Source organism: Motacilla alba, chromosome 7 (assembly GCF_015832195.1).
Source record: "Motacilla alba alba isolate MOTALB_02 chromosome 7, Motacilla_alba_V1.0_pri, whole genome shotgun sequence".
In the NCBI taxonomy this organism is placed as follows: Eukaryota; Metazoa; Chordata; class Aves; order Passeriformes; family Motacillidae; genus Motacilla; species Motacilla alba.
This window is the reverse complement of record NC_052022.1, coordinates 36,850,247-36,871,061: the sequence shown is the minus strand read 5'-3', so window position 1 is coordinate 36,871,061 and position 20,815 is coordinate 36,850,247. Positions and strand designations below refer to the sequence as shown.

The 20,815-nt window shown below is 45.8% G+C and overlaps 1 protein-coding gene across 12 annotated transcripts in view; it reads left to right on the top strand.

The window, feature by feature from the left end:
* AGAP1 (ArfGAP with GTPase domain, ankyrin repeat and PH domain 1) overlaps positions 1–20,815 on the top strand; it is a 308,025-nt gene that overhangs the window by 75,906 nt on the left and 211,304 nt on the right. The window lies entirely within an intron of this gene.

The window sequence follows — 20,815 nt, the reverse complement described above, 5'->3', positions numbered from 1 at the left end:
TGATTCTAATCTCTCAAAAATATCTTAGTATGTCTTAAGTCTTCAGAATTCCTGGCTATTTCTGAGTTAGCTGCAAAGGCTGCTTAGGGCAGATGATGGTATTTGAGATTAGAAGGTTGCTGTGAATGAAGAGCTGAGCTTCAGCTCCTGAGTGAGGTGGGGATGGGGCCTTCAAGGAGGGGAACGGAAGTTCTAAGGAATAAAATCCTTTATTTTCAGTTTAGTGTCTGCAGAGCTTCCCAGGTGACTCAGGGTGAGGCTATTTGAGAATGACAGGCTCTGAAAAGAGCAGGTTGGGATCAGATAAGAGAGATGTATGTTTGGCTGTGCATAAAGATGTGCAAACAGCTTGATTATTTCTGTGTGTGTGTGTGCACCAGAGGCATGGAAATGCCCGGGGTCTCTTTGGCTGCCTTGAAAACTTGTGGGAATCCTTCCCTTTCGGCCCTGCTTATCTCTTGCTCTCGCGAACATAAAGGGTGGGCAGTGAAAAGCGAAATCCCGCGGTCGGTTTGCTTTCTGTTGGGGTTTGAACATTCCTGAGATTATTGCCAGGTTTTACTGCTGCCACCTGCTTTGCCTGCTCCCTGGGGAGGCCCTGCAGAGGCTCAGGTGTGTCCTGGCACTTGCGCCTGCCCCTGAGTCGCTGCCGATGCCCTGAGCCGCAGCCCTTGGAACTGGCTCTGTTTATAACCCAAAGCAGGGAGAGCTCACCCCGAGCAGAGGCTGATCAGACAGCACTGCAGTCAGCTGAAGGCCTGTTGGTGCTCCAGCTGCCCTCTTCCTTCGGGAAACAGAGCTGCTGGTGTGGAAGAACTTGTTCTGAAGAGCACTTTGAGGGATGCTCAAGTTAAAACAAATAAATATATCTATGTATATAAACTGTATAAGTAAAAATTATGTATTTTAATAGACAAACTTTTAAAGCCTTCAGGTTTTTTGAAGGGGTTTTTTGAGTGTTTGGTTTATTTTTATATATTTTATATATCTAATATGAAATATTTAAAAATTAAAATAAATAATAATATAAATAATCTGTATTACTTATATAAATATGATAATAAATATATTAAAATAACTATAAAATATAGAAACATATATAATACATAATATATAATTAAAATATATAATTATTATGTGTTATATATTATGTATTATAATCTTATATTTTTATAATTATATATTATTATTTATATTAATCTTTATATATTTAGTTTTATATTTTTATAATTATATATTATTATTTATATTAATCTTTATATATTTAGTTTTATATTTATAAATATAATACAGATTATTTATATTTACATATAATATATTACGTATCATATTGTAAAAATTATATTGTAAAAGAAAAGATTATATATTATATAGTATATATTATGAGCATATTTATAAAAGAAACAAAATATAAATACAATTATATATTAATATTTTTGAATATATGTTTTCATATATATGTTTAGTCATGGAATCTGAAAATTTTTCAGTTCAGTTGTGCCTGTAGACTAGAAACACGATGGCTGCTGTTTTACATGGAGGCTGCAAAGCTTTGTTTTCTATTCTGGCAGATGGTTTCATTCAGTTTAGCTCTGATTAAGATGTCACAGTCCCGGGCAGATGTGCTATTTCTGTCCTCAGGTGCTTGTGCAGCGCTGCCTTGCCCTGCTTCTGTGCATTTCTGCCACAGTGGCCACAGTACACTTCAGTGGTGAAGCTAAAAACCAAGAGCAGAGCTTTCCAGGAGCTCTCCCAGGTCCAAGAGCAGTTCCTGACCCCAGGTGCCCTCCCAGTGTGGCAGAAACAAATCACCTTCCCTTGAAGGACAGGGGGATTGCCGTGCAGGTCAGAGGCTGTCCTGGTCATTCTGTGCTTCTGGATCTTCACATTCCTGATCCAGCTCCTCCTGCAGATGGACAGGGTGTCAGCACCTCTGAGCACTTGTTCCCAGATCCTCCCAGCTAAATCTCAGCCAGAGCAGCAGCAGGATTTGTATTGTGCTTTGTTTTAAACAGGGAACCTTCCTGCTGGGCTGGCTTTTGCTGGCAGTTCTCGCCCGATCCCTTTGGAAGCCATCCTGATTTGGGGTGGTGAAATAGCAGTGCTTGATTTTGAGGGACCTTTGTGTCCCTTCTGAAGGAAGTGTGAGGGTCTGCAAGGAAGCACCTTGGAAGCAGCACTTTCCTGGGATTGCTTTTTGTGCAACAGAAAGCTGTGTTCAGAATAAAGGACTCCAGAGCAAAGTGGGATTTATTTGCTGTGTTGATCACAGCTTTGCTTTAGGTAACTGTTAAATGATGCTCTGTGAACTCCTTCCCTTTTGCCATGAAAATGGAAGCTGATTTCCTCCTGGATGATGGATTGCAGCCCCAGATATTTCATTTCCCACTGTGCCGTTGGAACTTCAGTGTGAAATCCCTGCAGACCCCGAATGTGTGTCTGGGCACCTTGTGGCCTTTCACCTGGGAATCCTGGCTTGGAAAAGAAATGAGCACACTGAAGGGAATTGTTCTGGGAGTTTCTGTGGCAGGAGGAGCTCAGTAACCAGGCAGAGGTGTTAGGGTGAAGCTCCTCTTCCTTACAGGAATATTCCTGTCACAGCTTGCCTCAACCTCTACCCTTGCAAAGTATGTCAGGAATTGACTGATAACAAATCCCCTTCCATCCCCAAATAAAGAAGAAATGGAGTGTGATCTGGGCTTGCCTGCTCTGTATTTTTAGGGCCCCCAGGTTGTGTATCAGTCAGATGTTGCCCATCAATAGTGTGGGTGAAGTATGGAGACAGGTTGTTTTTGTGTGGAAAACCAGTTTGGATGGAAAACCAGTTTGGTGTTGGGGGCTTGACAGCATTTAGTGGCTGATGGAGCTGGTTATGGTGTAGTAATGATTTATAAAATGTGTCTGACCCTGTTCCCACAAGCACAGGACTTCTCCAGCTTTCCTGCACTTGCAGCTGGCTGCCAGCTCAGTGCCCTGTCCCCAAATACCCGCTGCTGGTGGCTTCTGAGCTGGCCCTGAGTGTCTCTGGCTTTTCCAGCCCCCTTACCCAGCCCCTGGCAGTGCTGCCCCTGGGGAATAAACCCAGAGATTGGAGCTGAGTTCCCCAGCCCAGCTCCAGAGAGCCCTGCAAATCTGGGGTGGAGAATTCCTGCTCCCACTCCCTCTGTGCATTCCACTGCTGCAGCAGGGTTGTGTGGTTCACACTCCAAGCAAAAAGCTGATTTCTCTCTGCATCCAAGCTGAGCTCCTTTCCTGCAGAATAATCCCAGGAATGTGTCACTGCAGTCACCACAAACACTGCTGGCCTTTACTGTTTACATCTGCTGTCCCTGTCCCCAGCAGCTCCTCAGGGAGGAGGAAGGAAGGGTTCTGTGCAGTAAAAACTGAACAAAAAGCACAGCAAAAACATAAAACTTTTTTTCCCCCCTGCTAAGCTTAGCGAAAATGGATTTCTGTGCATTTTTTCAGTCATTCAGATGATGAGCTTTGATAAATGCTTGACCAACAAGCAGCGGGTGCTGGATGAGAGCCCAGGGAGCCCCAGGTAGCCTCCACAAAGGGCTTCCCAGATAAACCAAGGCTAAATTTGGGCTCACACCACTGGAGTTCAGCTTATCTTGTCAGCTCTTGTACCCTTTTCAGCCAGAGGAAATTTTTTTTCCTTAATTCTCTTTTTTTTTTCAATGGCATGGCATTTCTGGGGGATTACATATGATTTATTTACATATATAAATACATAGATGGAATACATATATATATGCATATATACACATATATGTAATTTCTGTATAATGCATAAATCCATGTCAAATGGAGTTTGCTTGCAATGCCTTTATTCCAGGCACATTCCTATGCATATTTAATAATTTTATGGCTGTGGCTGAGCTGGTGAGCTGTGCAATAGGAGTTTGTGTCCTTGCTCTCTGGGCTGGGAATTTTTGAGTAATAAAGGCAGTTGTGTTCAACTCCAACTCATGAAATCACTTAAAGTGAATTTTACCACCTTTATTTCTTCATGTTTGTTTAGTGGAATATTCACCCAGCAAGCTAAACCTAGGAAAAAGTGATGGCAGAGCCAATAAAATCAGCTGGGTGTTGAAATAAGCAGTTTTGCAGCATTCTCACTTGTATTTTTTTCCTTCATTTCAATGTCATGTTTTTTTCCAGTGGATGACTTGTGCTTAAAACCTTGGGCCTCAAAGTGGTTGTGAGGCTTTTGTTTTTGGTTGTTTTTTTTTTAAATTTTGTTTTGGTTTTTTGTTTTGGTTTGTTTTTGGATTTTTGTTTGTTTGTTTTTGTGGGGTTTTTTGTTTGTTTTGTTGGGGGTTTTAAGGGCATTTTTAATGATTCTGTCACAGATTTTGGCAGCATTTTTGAGGAGCATTTCCAGGACACTAATTGGTACATGGAGTGGGAGCCAGTTTGTGTAAATGCAGCTTGAATTACAGCACAGCTTTTGAAGTCTTGGGTCTTTGAGGTTCTGGTCACCTGAATTTTCAGGAAGGAGTGGGGCATTTAATTCCTAAAGCAGATTTTTGAGCTGGAAACTCCATGGCTGTTTATATTAAAGGGGGATTTAGGTGTAGGATTTTCTTGGAAAATACCAATAAAGGCTGGGGGATCAATGCAAAACCCCAAAGGTCAAGTTTTCAGTAAACTCTTGTGCTGTTGGCAGCTTTTGCCCCTGGGCATGTTATAAACCACTTCTGGAAATAATTTGGGAATTCCTGAGGAGAACTTCAACAGCCTTGAAATTGCTGTGAGGAGGAAACATCCTGTGCTGGAGCAGCCTTGGAAGAAGGGCATCGCATTTCTCCTTCACGGCTGGTGCTGCTGGGGGCAGGCAGGCAGGGGCTTCGTGTGCTTCGGGGCTGCTCAGCTCAGTTTGGGTGTTGCTCTCTTCATCAAGGAGCTGCTTTCAGCTCCTGGGGCTGTGATATTTTATGAAAATCCCTTTGCTGGGATTTTCTTCTCCTGAGAAGCTGAAGGGCCTCAGCTTCAAGTGTGAACAATTTGTTATCTGCTGCTGTGGATGTGGGATGTTTCTGCTTGGTGGCCAATCCAGGAGGCAGCAGCTCTCAGACTCTCTGGGAGTCACAGAACTTTGTTATTCATTCCTTTCTGTTCCTGTCTCGCCTTCTGATGGTGAATCTTTCTCTCTGTTCTTTGTACTATAGTTATAGTGTGGTCTTTTTTAATATAATATATATCATAATATAATAAACCAGCCTTCTGAAATGGAGTCAGGATCTCCCCTTCACCAAGTCCTGACTGCCCAGAAGACCCACAGCAATAGGGGCTCTCCCTTCCTCCCTCCCCAGCAATTTTTGGCCTGGGGGGTGAGATTGATTCCCTGGAGTGTTGTGGCATGGTTGTGCATGATGTCATGGTTTGGGATACATGAGTGACTTTCTGAGGGTCTGATGACAAATGCTTCATGATGGCTTCAGGATGCTCAATGCTCACCGTGTGTCTGTGTTGGGGGAGACACTGGCTACGGGCTGGCAAATACAGTATCAAAGGATTGGAAACTTACATCGTTTGTTCTTTGGTTTCTGCAGAAAATCTCATCATTCCTCATGGACATTTCATTCCCCAGATATCAGCTGGGTAATGCCAGCTTTCCATTTCTCGTGCTGCGATTTCCAATTTTTGAAATTCAGCATATTTCCCTTTTTTTTTTTTTAACAATGAGGATTGTGGTGACATCTCTCTTTAATTTGAAAGATAAATGCCTGACTCTGGGGAGTTCAGCTGTCTGAAAACACCTTTAAAATCACGTGAGGTGTTTTTCCTTCCTTTGTTGGAAGTGGCAATGAGGGAGGCAGGTTGTGAATTCTGGGGAAGGATGGAGGGACAGCCTTTGTGAGCCTTGTGCTCACCCCTGGGGACACTCAGGAGGCAGAGCAAAGCCTTGGGAACAGGCAGGTCATGGATATTTTAAGGTGCAGGGGTGCAGCCCTGGACCTTGCCAGAGGTTTTCAGTTCTTGGTGCCAGGTGCAATCCTGAGCAAGGGTTTCATTCAGAGGCACAGTTTTCAGCCTGAAATCCATGGTGGGTTTTTTACTGCATTTATCTCAGGCTTTTCAATCTCTGTGCAGAGATTTCTTCATCCAGTGGCTCTCTGGGAGCCCTCTGTGACTGCCTGCCTGCCTTTTTCATGGGGAAAAACTCATGTAATGCTTCCCTAGGTAGTTTTGTTCATTCTTCTTGTGTATTACAGTGCCTAAGGCAATTTAATAGGTAACATAGTTTGAGATTTTTCTTTTTTGTGATGTAGCCTTGGTATAATTCACCATGATAATTGCTTTAGAGGTTTACAGGTGACAGGCTTGTGTGGCTGTGAGCACACACCTGGCTTAGCTACTTGGACTTGATCTTGGAGGTCTTCTGCACCCTGAATTTTCTGATTTTACCAGGGATGCAGGCACTTTCTGATGTGCATCCACAGTGCCTGGGATTGAGCAGGGCATGTTGATGATGCTCAGCTGTAGTGCTGGGCCTGGTTAATGGAAATCACCTCACAAGAAGCACCCAGGCAGCATTTTAGGAGCCTGGAGGCACCTCTGGGAGCAGGGATGTAAAGGCTTCATGGAAGGGGGTACTTTGATCCCATGCAAGGTAATATTTTCAGTTTACATTGTCTAGTGTTCTCATCAGAACAGTTGTTTCCTGCTATAAAAACAGTAGGTTTGTGTGCAGCCTTTAATTTTGTTGTGCAGGCTGGTAAGGTGATGCTGCTTAAAACTGCTGTGAGCCTTTTCTGAGCCTCCTGTAGGTCCTGCCAGAGGGAAGGGCAGCAGGACGTGATCCTCCCACTCTTTCAGGCTCCCTGATAAACTGTGAAATGGCCAGTGCTAAAATGATCTGTAAATATTCTGCTCTTGCTGTGGAAGCTGATAAAGGGGAGCAAATTGTGCTGAGATATTCATCTTATGGCCTGGATAAGGGGAGAATGAGCTGGGCAATAGGGATTATCTGAAATCTGTGTTCTGTGCCTTTTCCTTGGAGTGCACAGGGTGAGTGGAGCTCAGAGCAGCCTGCTCTGGTGGGAGGTGTCCCTGCCCATGGCTGCAGATGAAATTTTAAGGTCCTTTCCAAGCCTTATTATTATTATTATTATTATTATTATTATTATTATTATTATTATTATTGGGATTATCTGAAATCTGTGTTCTGTGCCTTTTCCTTGGAGTGCACAGGGTGAGTGGAGCTCAGAGCAGCCTGCTCTGGTGGGAGGTGTCCTTGCCCAATGGCTGTAGATGATCTTTTAAGGTCCTTTCCAAGCCTAATTATTAATATTATTATTAATTATTATTATTATTATTATTATTGCTATTATTAATTTTATTTATTTATTTATTATTAACTGGAAGTATGTATTTACATAAACAAGCAGGAGCTGCTGGAACTGTTCTCCCTGCTTTTACTGAATGGGGAATATTCTGTTGCAGATCCAGGTGTGTCTTGTCAGGTCCCTGACTGTGCTCTCCTCATCTCCCTGAGCTGCTTGGAATTTGCAGAGGGTGTTGGAACGCCACCTTTGGAGGCTGGTGAATGTTTGTGTGAGTCAGCAGGGACATGGATGGTGGGTGGTTCTCTGCTTCTCAGCCCACCAGGAAATGCTTCCACAGCTGATAAAAGTGAGGTGTTTAACTGGGGTCAGATGCTACAGCTGGCATTGCCTTTGCCTTGTATTCAGGTGGTCTGGAGACTTGCATTTCAGGTGTTGGGGGTCACCCAAACCACTGTTATGAAATGAGCTTGGCTGCCTCTTGTTGGTGTTTAGGATAAATTTGTTTATCCATGAACATGGAAACATCTTAGAGTTTTGTGGAATGAGGAGATTTCACTGCTGGGATTGCTTTACCACCACACATAAAGGTTTGTCCCCTCGTTTTCTTGCGTGTATGGAATCTGAAGTAATTTTTCAGATTTCTGTATTAAAGCAGCTTTGGATTTCCCTAAGCAGAACACTCAGAGCAGGAGGCACCTCACTTTTCCAGCTCTGCTTCCTTCAGGTACAGCTTGGTGCCATTTTTCTAATCCTGGGTTAGATGTCTTGAGCAGTCACGAGAAGAAAATCCGGAATGTGGTTGGAACAGCCTTACAGCCATCATTTGGGACCAAGTTACAAGTGGAAACTTGCTGGCTTGTTAGAAAAGCAGTGAACTTGCACTGGGAAAGTGAAATTTTTCATATTCCATGCCTTTGGGAACAGTTTTCTTGTGCTGTGATTTCCAATAGTTCCGTTTTGAAATTCAGCATATTTCCTTTTTTTTTTTAACAATAAGGATTGTGGTGACATCTCTCTTTAATTTGAAAGATAAATGCCTGACTCTGGGGAGCTCAGCTGTCTGAAAACACCTTCAAAGTCATGTGAGGTGTTCTTCCTTCCTTTGTTGGAAGTTGGAATGAGGGAGGCTCGGTTTCCTCGAGCTAGGTGTAGAGAGTAAATTTGGAAATGCTTGTTTTTCCTTGGGTTTCAACCCCGTGCCTGTCACTGTAAAGTTCAGGCTGTCATCTCCTAACCAGTATTATTTGTTGGCAGTGTGACCTGCAGTGTGGTAAGCCCCCATTAACTCACGGCTGTGAATGAAGTGGAAAGGGCAGCAAAGGCAATCAAAAAGGTGCCAGAATCATTAAATAAGATATCTGTTGAAATTGCTGCACCCCTGGAAGTGCTCCAGCCGGGCTGGACGAGGCTTGGAGCAGTCTGGTGCAGTGGAAGGTGTCCCTGCCCATGGCAGGGGGTGAAATGAGATGATTTTGTAGGTCCCTTCCTACCCAGACCATTCTGGGATTCTCTGGTGGCTGTCAGAATCCACTGGATCCTTGACAGGGAATGAAAATGGGGATGCTGGAGAGGAAATTCCAGTATTGCTGGGGTTTAGCTTATGCAAATGTCTTGTGGCATTTCAAATAAATTTAAGGGGGGGGGGGAACCCCTTTCTAGACAGAGCTTTTGATGATGCTACAGGGGTAGTCAGGCTCTGGTTTCCTTGCACAGCCTCCATGAAAACGCTGGAAGGACTGAGTGCTAAAAATACATCCTTAACCCCACAGCAGTGGTTTGTGTTGGCCTTCCTGGAGGAAAGAATCCCTTTAATTAGTAAGAGAGTGAAGTTTATTTTGGGGTTTGCTTTGTTTTCATTCTGGGATGTGAACTCTGATGCACTGCGGCTTAAAAAAAATCCAGAATGCTGGAGCTGTGCTGGGGGCTGCTCCAGCTGCTGGCAGCAGCCTGCACCGCTCTCCTCATCCTCTCCCTGCCTTTGCCTGGGAAAAAACAAATCCCTTTCAGCGGGGAGGAGGAGCCAGAGGTGGTTTTGATGTGCCCCGGTAGCTGCCTTGATGTGCTAAGCACATGTTGTGGTGAGATCCCAGGGACAGAGTTCCCTGGCTCTGGGAGCTCTGCACAGGGCAGGGCTGGGCCCTCTGGGCTCTGCAGAGTGCATTCAGTGGCACACCTTCCTTCTGTGCTGCTTTTGGGGGGGATCTTTGGAGATCTGGAGGCTGTTTCCCCCCCCGTCCTGCTGCCAAGTGGCTGCTCTTTATTAAGGATTTAAGGCTGCACTTGATTGTGTTAATTATTTTCTGAGCAGAGAGTGCTGGTGGTGTTGCTGGAGTAGAGGCTGACACCCTTCTTGTTGGCTTTGAGCTGCATTTTAGATCTTTAGGTGGGTTTTTTTCACCTTTTTTTTTTCCTAAACATGAAAAGAATTTTTTATAATGAATTTCTGTGGCTGATGGGGCCGAGTTTACCTGAGGAAGTGGCACAGAGGTGACAAAGAATATAAACTGGCCCCCAGCTTTCCTTTCTCAGCCCATATAAAGGCAGTAGGAGGTTATAGGATTAGTAGGGAACAGAATTTGAAGGGAGAGTAATTCTTCAAGTGTTTGGGTGCAGGGGTTTAGCAAGGACTCAGTTTGCAGCCTGGTTTGCTAGGTCAAGATGCAGCAAGAGGGCTTGTGCAAAAATAGCTCCTTTTTTCCAAATTATCCTTTAATAGGCCTCATTTCCATATAGTAAAATAGCAACTGTGAAAAGCATCAGGAGCAGGACTTTAAGGACAGAGGAGTTTGGTCTCTTAGGTGAACAAAATTGGTTTCTGATTACTGAGCTCTGCATGGGCTCCTTTAAAGATATCATTTCTAGTGCAGTGCTTTGAGTTTAAAGAACGTGCCTAAGGTGATGGGAACCTGCTGAAGCTTGGAAAACACACTTGGGTTTTTTGGTTCACCCAGGAAACACAAAATAAGAGCATAGCCAGGGGGCAGGATTTTTGCAGAGACCCACAACAGTCTGATTCCTGGATGAGTGGGGTTTTTTTTTAAAAATATGTCATATTACCAGTTCTGGCAAAGTAAAGATTCAGCTTTATAAGCCTCAAATGGAGAAGGATTAACAAATGGATATTTGCAATGGTTCTGTGTTGATTTAGACCTCAGGCATTGCAGTAATTCTTCAGGTGCTGTGTGGATGGGTGGAGGGGGAGGAGGAGCCACAGGAGTGATAGGGAATGGACCTTGGCATCCTGGTGGATTTTCCTTCCTTCTGGCTTCCTCCAAACCTGCAGCTTTATCTGCAGGGGAGAGCTGAAAGAGGCTTTGTGTTGCAGCCTCTGAGTCTAAAGTTCATGTGAGCAATGTTTTGGGTTTCCAAAATAAATACTTTGGACTTGCACGGGTCCTGTGTTTTCCAAAATGCCTGGTGGTAGCAGGTGCTTTTTGAATAGGCAGCTGTGGAAGGAAACTCTTTCTTAATGGAGAATTTAGTCACAGATTATCTTTTCTTGCTGTTATTAACTGTTTCTAAGCACTTTTCAGGCAAAAGGTGCTGAGCCTTTCCCTGCTTGCTTGGCTTTCTGTTGGTTTCAGGATGCAGCCCTGGCTCAGCTGGGCAGGGCTAAGTCCTGGGTTTTTAGTGCTGGTTTAATGTCCTGGTGGCTTTTCAGGCAGCAGGGTAATGAAATGGAGTAAGTGGGTGCTAGCCTTCTTGCAAGAAGAGGAAAACTTAATTGTGCAGCTGAAGCACCTGAGGTGAGGGTGTGCTGCCAGAGCAGAGTTCTAGGGCGGGGAGAGCATGCAGGGCACCTGCCTGTGCTGGGAAGCTTTAGGGGGCCATCTCCTCTCTCCCCACGAGGTCAGGGAGATGCTCTCATGCACTCAGGGCACGTGTTCCCCACCCCTCTTTCCTGCTTTAGGTTCTCCGTGTGGGCTTTGAGGGAATCAGCCTTTTTCTCGTGGTGGATCTCTGTGCAAGTGAAAGACAATGGGCCCCGTTTGCCCTGTTTCCTTGTTGCTGTAACCAAGGCTTTTGCTCTGGGTCCAGATCAGCATTAATTCCCTTTGAGACCATGCCTTGGATTGCATTAACTTTTTTTTTTTTTTTTTTGACATTTGACAAAAGCTTTGTTTAAACAAGTGAGATGTGCATCAGGCTAATAAATACAAACCCAGTCAGATTATTCCTGCTGGGCCGTTCTCTGGAGAACAGTGTCTCATTTGTGTGCTTTCCACTAATCATCTCCACATCTTGCATGGGTGATATCAAGTTAGGGAAAGTGGATTTAGGATTACATATGGTGCAGTCAGGGAAAAAAGAGGCTCTGTTTTGACAACCAGCATAGCAATCTGGGAGACATGACTCCAGTTCTAAAAAATGTTTTCAGAAATGTGTTGCATAAACAAGTCATCATTTCCCTGGTGGAGAAGGGAAATGTTTTTCTAGATGTACGTCTGCAGAAACCTTCGGTAGCCTCAGTTAAAGGCACTGGGAAAGGTCAGCCTGGATGGTGAGATGGTGTCAGAGCTCAGGTTTGGGTGGACAGGCAAGGAAGCTGGGCCATGAGCTGATTTGGGATTGAACTTGTGCACTGCAGGGTTTGGCTGCTGCCAGGGCTGCGGAAGGATGGGGAATCCTCCATGGCAGCATCGCTCCTTTGCAGGTTCCTGGAGAGGGGAGGGGCATTTTGGGGTTGGGAAGAGTCTAGGTTCAGCTGGGTTGTGGGATCACACCCACTGAAGCACACACTGGCCTGGGTGTGACAAGGGCAGAGTTTGCCTCTGGCTGCGTTAATCACACTCAGAGTGCAGCCCCTGAGCTGGGGTTGACAGTGGGGTCTGTAGGTGGATGGATAAATGAGGTGCTGGCTAGGGAGGACTTGGCTTTTATGGGGAAAATCACAGCTCACATTTACTTGAGTTCTGCAGGGGAGGACAAAGGAAATCTGCTTGTTTTGATTGCTCTTGTTAAAGACTCGAGCTGAGCTGCCATCAGGTAAGAGGGAGGGTCCTCTTGTGCATAAAAGTTTTTAAAAGTAGGAAATCATGTCTAGGAATAAATAATTGATTTTTTTTTTGTTGGTGTGTGTTGTTGAAAAGACCCAGCAGCAAATCCTGGAGGAATCTGCTGCAGCCTCTTCAGGTTAAGATACTGATGAATGCCCAGGGAAAGCAAAAACCAGGAGCTGGTTGTGCACAGCTGCAGAAGAACCCGGTGGTGGTTGGTGATGGATGTCCTGGTGGCTTGAACTTGCTGTGGGTCAGTGTGGGGAGAGTAAAAGGGTGGTGAATTTGGTCCAGGCAAGAGCAACCTGCCCTGAGGAATGGGGTGGCCAGGAGGGATCAGCATGAGAGAGGAGGGGGAGGTAAAGATGGAGTCACTCTTGTTTATCCCTGCTTACTTAAGGATTAAGAAGCACATTGTGAAACTGGGAAGAGGCAGATTAAAACCCAGCCCAGTAGTTTTCCCTTTTGTTATAATCCCAAATACAATGGAGCTGTGAGTCCCTGTAGGGCCTTGGCAGTGTCCTTAGCAGAGATGCACAGCTGTGAGTAAAACACCTCGGGGGCTGTGGTTATGGAGAGAGGCTGCCTCTGCCTGAACTGCTTGTTCCCAGCATGGTTTGGGGTGGAAGGGACCTTCAAGGTCATGGCAGGGACACCTCCCACTATCCCAGATTGCCCCAAGCCTCATCCAGGCCGGCCTTGGATACTTCCTGGGATCCAGGGGCAGCCCCAGCTTCTCTGGCACCCTGTGCCAGGGCCTCAGCATGCTCACAGGGAGGATTTTCTTCCTAACAGCCCATCTATCCCTGCCATCCTTTTGTTTAAAGCCATTCCCCCTTGTCCTGGCACTCCAGCCCCTGCCAATTTTTAGTTTGGGATTTGGTGTTAAACACTCTCAAGTGTTTGTACTTCTGTTTCATTAAGCATGCCTTGATATTCCTATTCTCTCCTTCCTCCTAGACCTTTTTTCCCCAGGGTTGCTGTGGTTTTGCTCGTTTACTGCCATCTGCTTCATGTTCTGCTGCTTTAATGTTGGTGATGCTCAGGTGTTACCCCAGAACAAACTCCTCTGTGGAGAGCCAGTGCTGGGAATCCTGGCCAGGCTGCCCTGCTGTGTGTTGAGTTTTGTCACTATTGCTTCTAGAGCTGTGTTGGGGAGGCTCAGGCTGGAGATCAGGAAAAGGTTCTTCCCCCAGAGGGTGCTGGGCACTGCCCAGGCTCCCCAGGGAACAGGCACAGCCCCAGGCTGCCAGAGCCCCAGGAACATTTGAACAACGCCCTCAGGGATGCACAGGCTGGGACTGTTGGGCTGTCTGTGCAGGGCCAGGGGTTGGATCAATGATCCTTGTGGGTCCCTTCCAGCTGAGGATATCCCATGATTCCATTTCCTTCTCTATCAAGCAGTCCCCAAGTTCCCCTTGCTGTGTTTTTTTCTGTTTTTTTGAGTTGCAGCCATTCTTACCTAGCTGAAAAGCTAAAAGTCTTTTCAGCCTGCCCTCTTTCATTTTTTTTTTTTTAATCTCTGTTGTGACTTTCTTCTTGCCAGATAAATCTGCTCCTATATTCTTTCAAAATGCTCTTTTCCCCCCACTTCATCTTTTTTAATTTATCCTTTCATGTTGATTTTTCTTGTGCCAACTGCAGAAGCTGTCCCTTTTAATCTTTGGTGCTTCTCGGGGAGGTTTCTCATTAATATTCACATTTGAATAAGAAAGGCTGATTCCTGGTTTGTGTCTGTAGTCAGGAGAGGCAGCCCAGGCTATGGTTTTTGAAGGGTCTCATTCTGGGTGCTTTGGACATCCTTTGGACATGGATTTAGTTGTGGATTTCCCCTCCTGCCTGTCTCAAGTCAAGACTTTATCTCCAGATTTTCACTGAGTTTCCTGTGGGATCATCTTTCCTGTGCTGGCACTGCCCTTCCCTTGAGGCAGGAGATGGGAGAAAACAGATCTCACCTCTGACACTGCCCTGCTTTTGGGCAGACCCAACAAAATAAAGCATTTACCAGCCATTCCCTCTCCAGCGCCTTCTTTTCCTTCCTGGTTTCCACTACTGCTGTGGTTCTGTGTTTAGCCGAATTTCTGTGGGGATTTGGCCCTTAGGAAATATTGTTTATTGCCTGAAATAAAAGATGTTACTGCACTGCAGAGATGATCATTTCCTTTCCCAGTTTTATTGGAGCAGGGAGCAGTTGTACTACAGGGCTGCTTTCGTTTTCTCTTTGTCTGCTTTTTCTGTTCCTTTCAGCCTCTTGGTGGGGTTGTCATTGCCTGGTGGAAAAGGGGCTGGCCCAGCTTTCCAGAGCCACGTTTCTGTGAGGGATGTGTTGGGAAATGTGCATTTGATTGGGACCGAGTGGTGTTCCTGACGCTCCTCACCCGCAGCATCCCCTGCTCTGTGCTTCTCCCACGGCAGAGCTGTCTCAGGAGAAAACTCTGGCTTCATCTGGGGGATTGTAATTTCTCTGTGTGTGTCAGCTCCAGAACCCAGCCCACTGGGAAAAATACAGGGAATGGGAAGCTTTCCTTGTTAAGTATGTAATTTATTTTTCCTTGTAAAAAGCCTGCAGCCAAAATATCTGCCCTGTTTGGTTTCGGGATTTGTTTTGTGGGGTGGGGAGGGTTAGGATGAGTAGTCAGGCTTGGAGCTGCATTATATTTAAGGGCAAAACAAATAATTTGGTGGTGTTGGATGTAAAACTTTGTTTGGGAATATACTTGGGTCCGTTATCCCTCATTCCTTTTGTAGGAAGCACGGGGTTATCCTTAAGGAGGTGACATCTCTGCACCCCACCTGAAAGCTGTGAAGAGTGAGACAGGGGGAATATTAACAGCAGCAATTTGATTGGAACAATTAGAAAATTGAAGCCAAAACCCAAATACCTGGTGAGAGCCAAGTGCTCTCCAGCTCCCAAGCCCAGAAGCATATTTTGGGAAAGGCTGAGCTGGGCAGCTTGTGCAGCTCCTTGCATCCCTGGTCCTCCTTTTGTTTCCATGGCAGCACAAAGGATAACGCTGCTGCTGCAGCTGCCAGATGCTGCTGGAGCAGAGATTACAGCTTTGACCTAAATATCTCTTTAATACAGTTCTCAGTTACTGGGAGAGGCTTTTCAGATGTCAGAGATACAGGAGGCTCTGATGAGCACGGGCTGGGATTCCTGATGCCTGAACTGCTCAAAGCTCAGCCTCGCTTCCCTGTTTATAATTAGGAATTGGGCACGGCCGGAGATAAATCTGTCCAATATCAAACGTTTCTCTTGGAGCTGGAAGAGCTCGTGGGGTTTTATCCGTCCTGACAGCACTGGCAGGGGATGGGAGGAGCCCTGAGCTGACAGCTCCTGAAATCCCTCTGGTTTTAGGGCTGGGGTTGAGTTGCTCTGTGGCACTTGGGTGACTTGCTCTGCAGTGTGGGCGTTGGGGAGGTGTAAACACAGCATGGGGCTGCCTGGGATGGGATTCCCAGAGCCTGGCTGGAGTTCCCACCCAGAGGAGGAGGAGGGCAGGGAGCTGCAGTGCTGCTTTTGGGCTAAACTGCCTGAGAATTATAAATTACACGTCTGCAGTTCAGGGAGGAAGAAAGGGACTGCTTGGAGCTGGGTGGCTGCAGCAGTAATTCCTAACTGGCATACAGTGGGAAGCCAAAGAATCCATGATTCTGTCACACTGGGTAGGGAGGAAATAAAACCTTAAATCATCCTGGTACTGCTGCTGGTGGTTTTCTAAAGGTTTTATTTGTTGCTGCTTTGTAGTTATTGTTTGGTGTAGTGGAACAGAGTGAATAAGCAGAGAGGACCCGTATAAAGAACTGATTTTAAAAACCTAAACACAACAGGTATAAAAGCTCACAGAATTCCGGGGTGATTTGTGTCGGAAGGGACCTTAAAGCCCAACCAGTTCCACCCCCTGCCATGGGCAGGGACACCTTCCATCAGACCAGGTTGCTCAGAGACCCATGAAATATAGAAAAAGAACCTTTTGAAACATGACACGATCTTCCAAATAACATTCTATGCAAAGCTTAGAAATCAACGTGTCAGGATGGTTTTCTGCTATTTTCTGTTGGAACTGACTCAATGCTTTGACTTAAAGTGCTGGGGGCTGGGTTGGAGAGGATGTGCTGTGAGAGTACCCCACCCTGAGAAATGCATGTTTTAGGAGGATCACAAGTCTGAACCCAAAAGCTGCACATTTCCCTCTTTGCTAAGAAAATCAGCACAGGAGCTTTGGGAAATGGGTCCTGAAAGTGCTGCTTTGATACAGCTCCAAGAGAGACATGTGTGGCCTTAGCTGCATCCTTGTGGGCAAGTGGGAGCTTGTAGGAATATTTTCTGCACCAGTTCACTCTCAGGTTTTTATTTCAAAGCGGAAGAAGCTCTAAATATTGTTTGTAATGCAGAAATTATTGAAGGGGGAGAGCAGCATGTGGTGTGGCTGTTGGTACTTTTAACTTCATCCCCGTGTTTTTGAGGGCTCTTGTTCTTAGCAAAAAGGATCTTTAGCTGAGAGTTTCCAGAGAAACCCCTTGGCATTGCTATATTTTATTTATTTACAGCTTTTCCTCGTTTAGAAGGACAGCAAAGTAGCATTGGGATTGCCTGAGGGAAGCTCTTGCTAAGGAGCTTTCCAAGAATCGTGAAAGATTGAAGTCCTTTCATGCCACCCTGCAGAAATACCTGCCCACCCTTCCCTCACCACTCCTTTTGCTCAGGGTACCCCTGGGTTTCCATCTGCATCGGAGGAGGAGAAAGCTCTGAGCTCCTCAGCTTCTTGCTAGTCAAGGGGGAGAGATTTGGGTGGAAAAAAGGAGAATGGATCAAGGCTGGTGATGGGCAGGCTGCTGTGCTGCCACTGCCCAGGGCTGTGTTAGCATTGGGGCTGCCCAGGCTCTCCTAAAATAATAATAAACAGCCAAACTGCTCTGGGTGCGGGGCTTTTCTCCTCAGGGATGGACCCACAGGCCGGAGAGGGTGCTGTAAACCTGCCTGGCCCCAGTTAGAGCTTTTTCTCAGAGGTCCCATCCGCTGCCTTGCTGCTGTTGCCCTTGGCAGGAAGTGGAGTGAATTTAGGAGAGGCTTTCCAGTGTAAAAACTCAGGGATGGGATGAGCCGGACTGCTGGACTCTGAACAGCCAAGCCCTTGCTGGGGTCACTGGGAATGTTTCTGGTTTTCATGACTTCCCTCCCCTGTTCTGACCCATGGCTGCTGGGGTTGGCCTTGACCCTGTGTTCTCTCATTAGCACTGTTTTGCTGATATTTATTTAGATTTTAGTGGTCATTCCTGGATTTGACGAAGTAGATTTTTTCTGTTGGAAAGTTCTAAGCAGGGCTTTTAAATATGGAATATTGGAACACTCAGGCCTTGGAATCAGCCGCTCTCCTGTGCCATGGAGTGCGTGGACCTGGGCAAGAGTGGCCACCAAACCCCAAGATTTCACCCCAGAAGGTGTTGCCCCATCCCTGGAAGTGTCCAGGGCCAGTTTGGACAGGGCTCCTGGGATAGTGGAGGTGTCCCTGCCCATGGTGGAATGGATGGGCTTTTAAGGTTGCTTCCAACCCAAACCATTCTGGGATTCATGTGGTGGAATCAACATCTCATTCTTAATACTGGAATTAAGAAGGCTCCTCTGGGTGGGGCTGAGTTACTAAACTGAGGTTTAAAAATAGGTGAGGATCCTCTTGGGAGTTTGTGCTTTACTGTAGTGGTGGAAGTGAAACCAGAAGAACTGAGGAAAAAAAAAAGAAGACTTTATTGTGAAGGAAATGCAGCTTCAACAATCTTGGTGCATGTTTTAAAAAGACAAGAGTGACACCATGAATATTTGAAGCTTTTGATCAGTGATGCAGAAATGAATGGAGCAGCACGTGCAACTGTGATTAATTATTGACAAAAGCCATTTCTTGCCTGTGTGGAGCCTGGAGTGGGACGTGAAGGTTGAGTTCACTGGAATTCCAGGGCTGGGCAGTAATGCAAACAAGACCCCAGTTGATCAGCTTCATGCATGTGGTTCTGTTTATTATGCAAATCTCCTCCAATGTGTTTGAACCAACATGTGGTGCTGGGGGGGTTGCAGCTTCAGCTTCAGAGGATTTTTGTGGGCTGCACAATTTGGGCTCCGTGTGCTCCAGTGTGATGGATCCAGTGGCTCATGCTGTAGCTGTAAGTCAGTTTTCTTTATTTAGGAAAATAATCCCCAAACCTGTTTGTCATGCTCTGTCTGTGAGTGTTTGACCTTTTCACCTTGGCTTCTGTGGATCTTGGAATAAATCAGTTTTTCCTGAGATATTCCTAGCAGCTGGATTGGGTAGAGGGTGCTTCCATGTCCGTGCCAATGATGGCACACAAGCCTCACACTGCAGAATAGAGCAGGTGCTGTTTCATGCCACGTTCTGTCTTTAGCTGTGGTAATTCCTTCTCAACATGCCAGTGTAGAGGAATCTCATGGATCTCCCAAAAGAAATGAGCTGGTTTTGTTTTTTTAAAGGGCACTGGGAGACCTTATGTAAATTAATTGCAAATTGGGGATAATAGAAGTGGGAGATTTTAGTTTCAGTTCGTTGGGTTGAGGTCAAGGTGTTTGGGTTTTTGGTGTGAGGGGTTTTTTTGTTTGTTTGGGTTTTTTGGGCTTTTTTGTTTGTTTGTTTAATAGTCATATTTTGGCAATAAAATGGAATTTCAACCATTCTCAAGCATTTTGGACGCTCAAAACCTGTGTGGGGGCAGGAACCAAGGGCTTTTAGTAAAAAAGGGGAAGGTAGCTCTGTCAAGAAGTCTAGCACCTTGTCAAGTGAATTTTATTGTATTTGTTTTATTGCTAATTGGGACTAAAATGCACATCCTGCCCATATGGAGGGTCCTTGAGACCTGATACAGTTTTGGAAGGTCCTGGTGTGGGGTTTTGGTGCATTTTGATGAAGGAAGGACCAAGTAGGAGGAATAAATTCAAGTCCTTGGGCTGGGTCATCCTTCCTTTCTGCAGCTGCCCACCTTCTGCTTTGTCTTTTTGGCCTCTGCTTTTTGGAATTTCAGCTTTCGTTGCCTCCCTGGTTTGTCCTTTTGGAAAGCGCAGGTGTTCCAAAATAATATTTTAAGGTTTTTATTATAGAGAAAAGCGCCAGGATTTGTGATGTTCTTGTTCCCCTTGTGCAGCTCCCCTTTGGCTTGGCAGGTTTTTTTTGCAGTTCTCCAAGCCAGCAGCAGTGATTTGCTCACTCATCTTTTTTTAATCTTCCGTGGTGATAAAATCCAGTGGTTCTCTTTTATGGAAGCTTGTTGACATTTAATGGGGAGCTCTCCCAGTTTGTTTCACATACCTAAACCTCCACAAGTCAGGGATAAGAGCCTGATGGTTTTCCTTGACTCCTGAGAGTCTGGAGCTGAGCTGGAACCTCCTCATCCCCCTTCAGCCTTGGCTGCTGCTTCCCAAATCCCCAGCAGCCCAAAGCAAACCATGAGAGTTGATAGTTTCCTGTTAGGGCAGTGCCATTTCCCCCAATACCCACTCCAAAGCTCCCCATCCCATTGCTCCCTGCCTGGGCAAACATTCCTCCCCACAGGAAGGCAGGAGACCATCCTGGACCAAGCTGTGGTCCCTTTGGAATGCCTCAGGCATGGGCAGCTCTTGCAGGCAGTGTTCCCAAATGGAAGCTGCTGCTCGTTCTGTCTCCATCTCAAGTTCTTGTCACCTGGGTGTGGTGCAGAAAGGTTTTCCTGGGGGTTTTGATCCAGTGGGACTTCAGGCCATGGAACAGGAGCTGCTTGACCACAGTGTCTTCTCTTGCACCTGGAATGCCAAAGGTTGACCCAATTTCACTCTGAGCCTTTCGTTTTCCTTCCCCTGGCAGTGAGTGTGTGGGAGGCAGCTCATACCTGGACCAAAACACTGAGTATTTCCCATGTGTTCTCATACAGGTACTCACAGGGTTTATTCACAGCTGAAATACAAAGGGATGTGTTAGGTAAAACTGGAGAAGGTTTCCTAACTCCTGGCTAAGAGGTCTTTTTGGGCTATTGAGGCAAAAGCAATATATCTGATAGAAATGGACTGGAAAACACAAGTTTGCTGTGTGATTGTTTTTAGGTGGGTGCTGGGAGAGCTTGGATGGTTTCTGGAGTCAGTGAGAGTCACATCTGGAGTAGGAAATTGCCTCAAATTTCTTTACTGTCCAGATGAAAACACCAAGTGAAACAGCCCTCTCCTCCTGCTCTGCTGATGGGTGCATTGGAGGGAAGCAGTGGCTGGCAGGCTTGTTGAAAACCAACATGGTCAGGTGGAACCTTACAGCTGTTATCTCCTGTGGCCTCAGGGGCTCGTTGGAGCACCAGGAATCTCAGTGCTGCTCCATTTCTGTGGAATTGGAGCATCCTGTGCAGCTCAGGCATTCAGCTGGTTTGCGTGGTTCTGAAGGGGTTAAATCAGCTTCCACGCTGGATTTGTGACACAAACATCACTGTCTGTTTGCTTACAGCTGACCAGACCTTTTTGGAAGGAGCAAAATGATAAATGTTCTTAAATACAGAAAA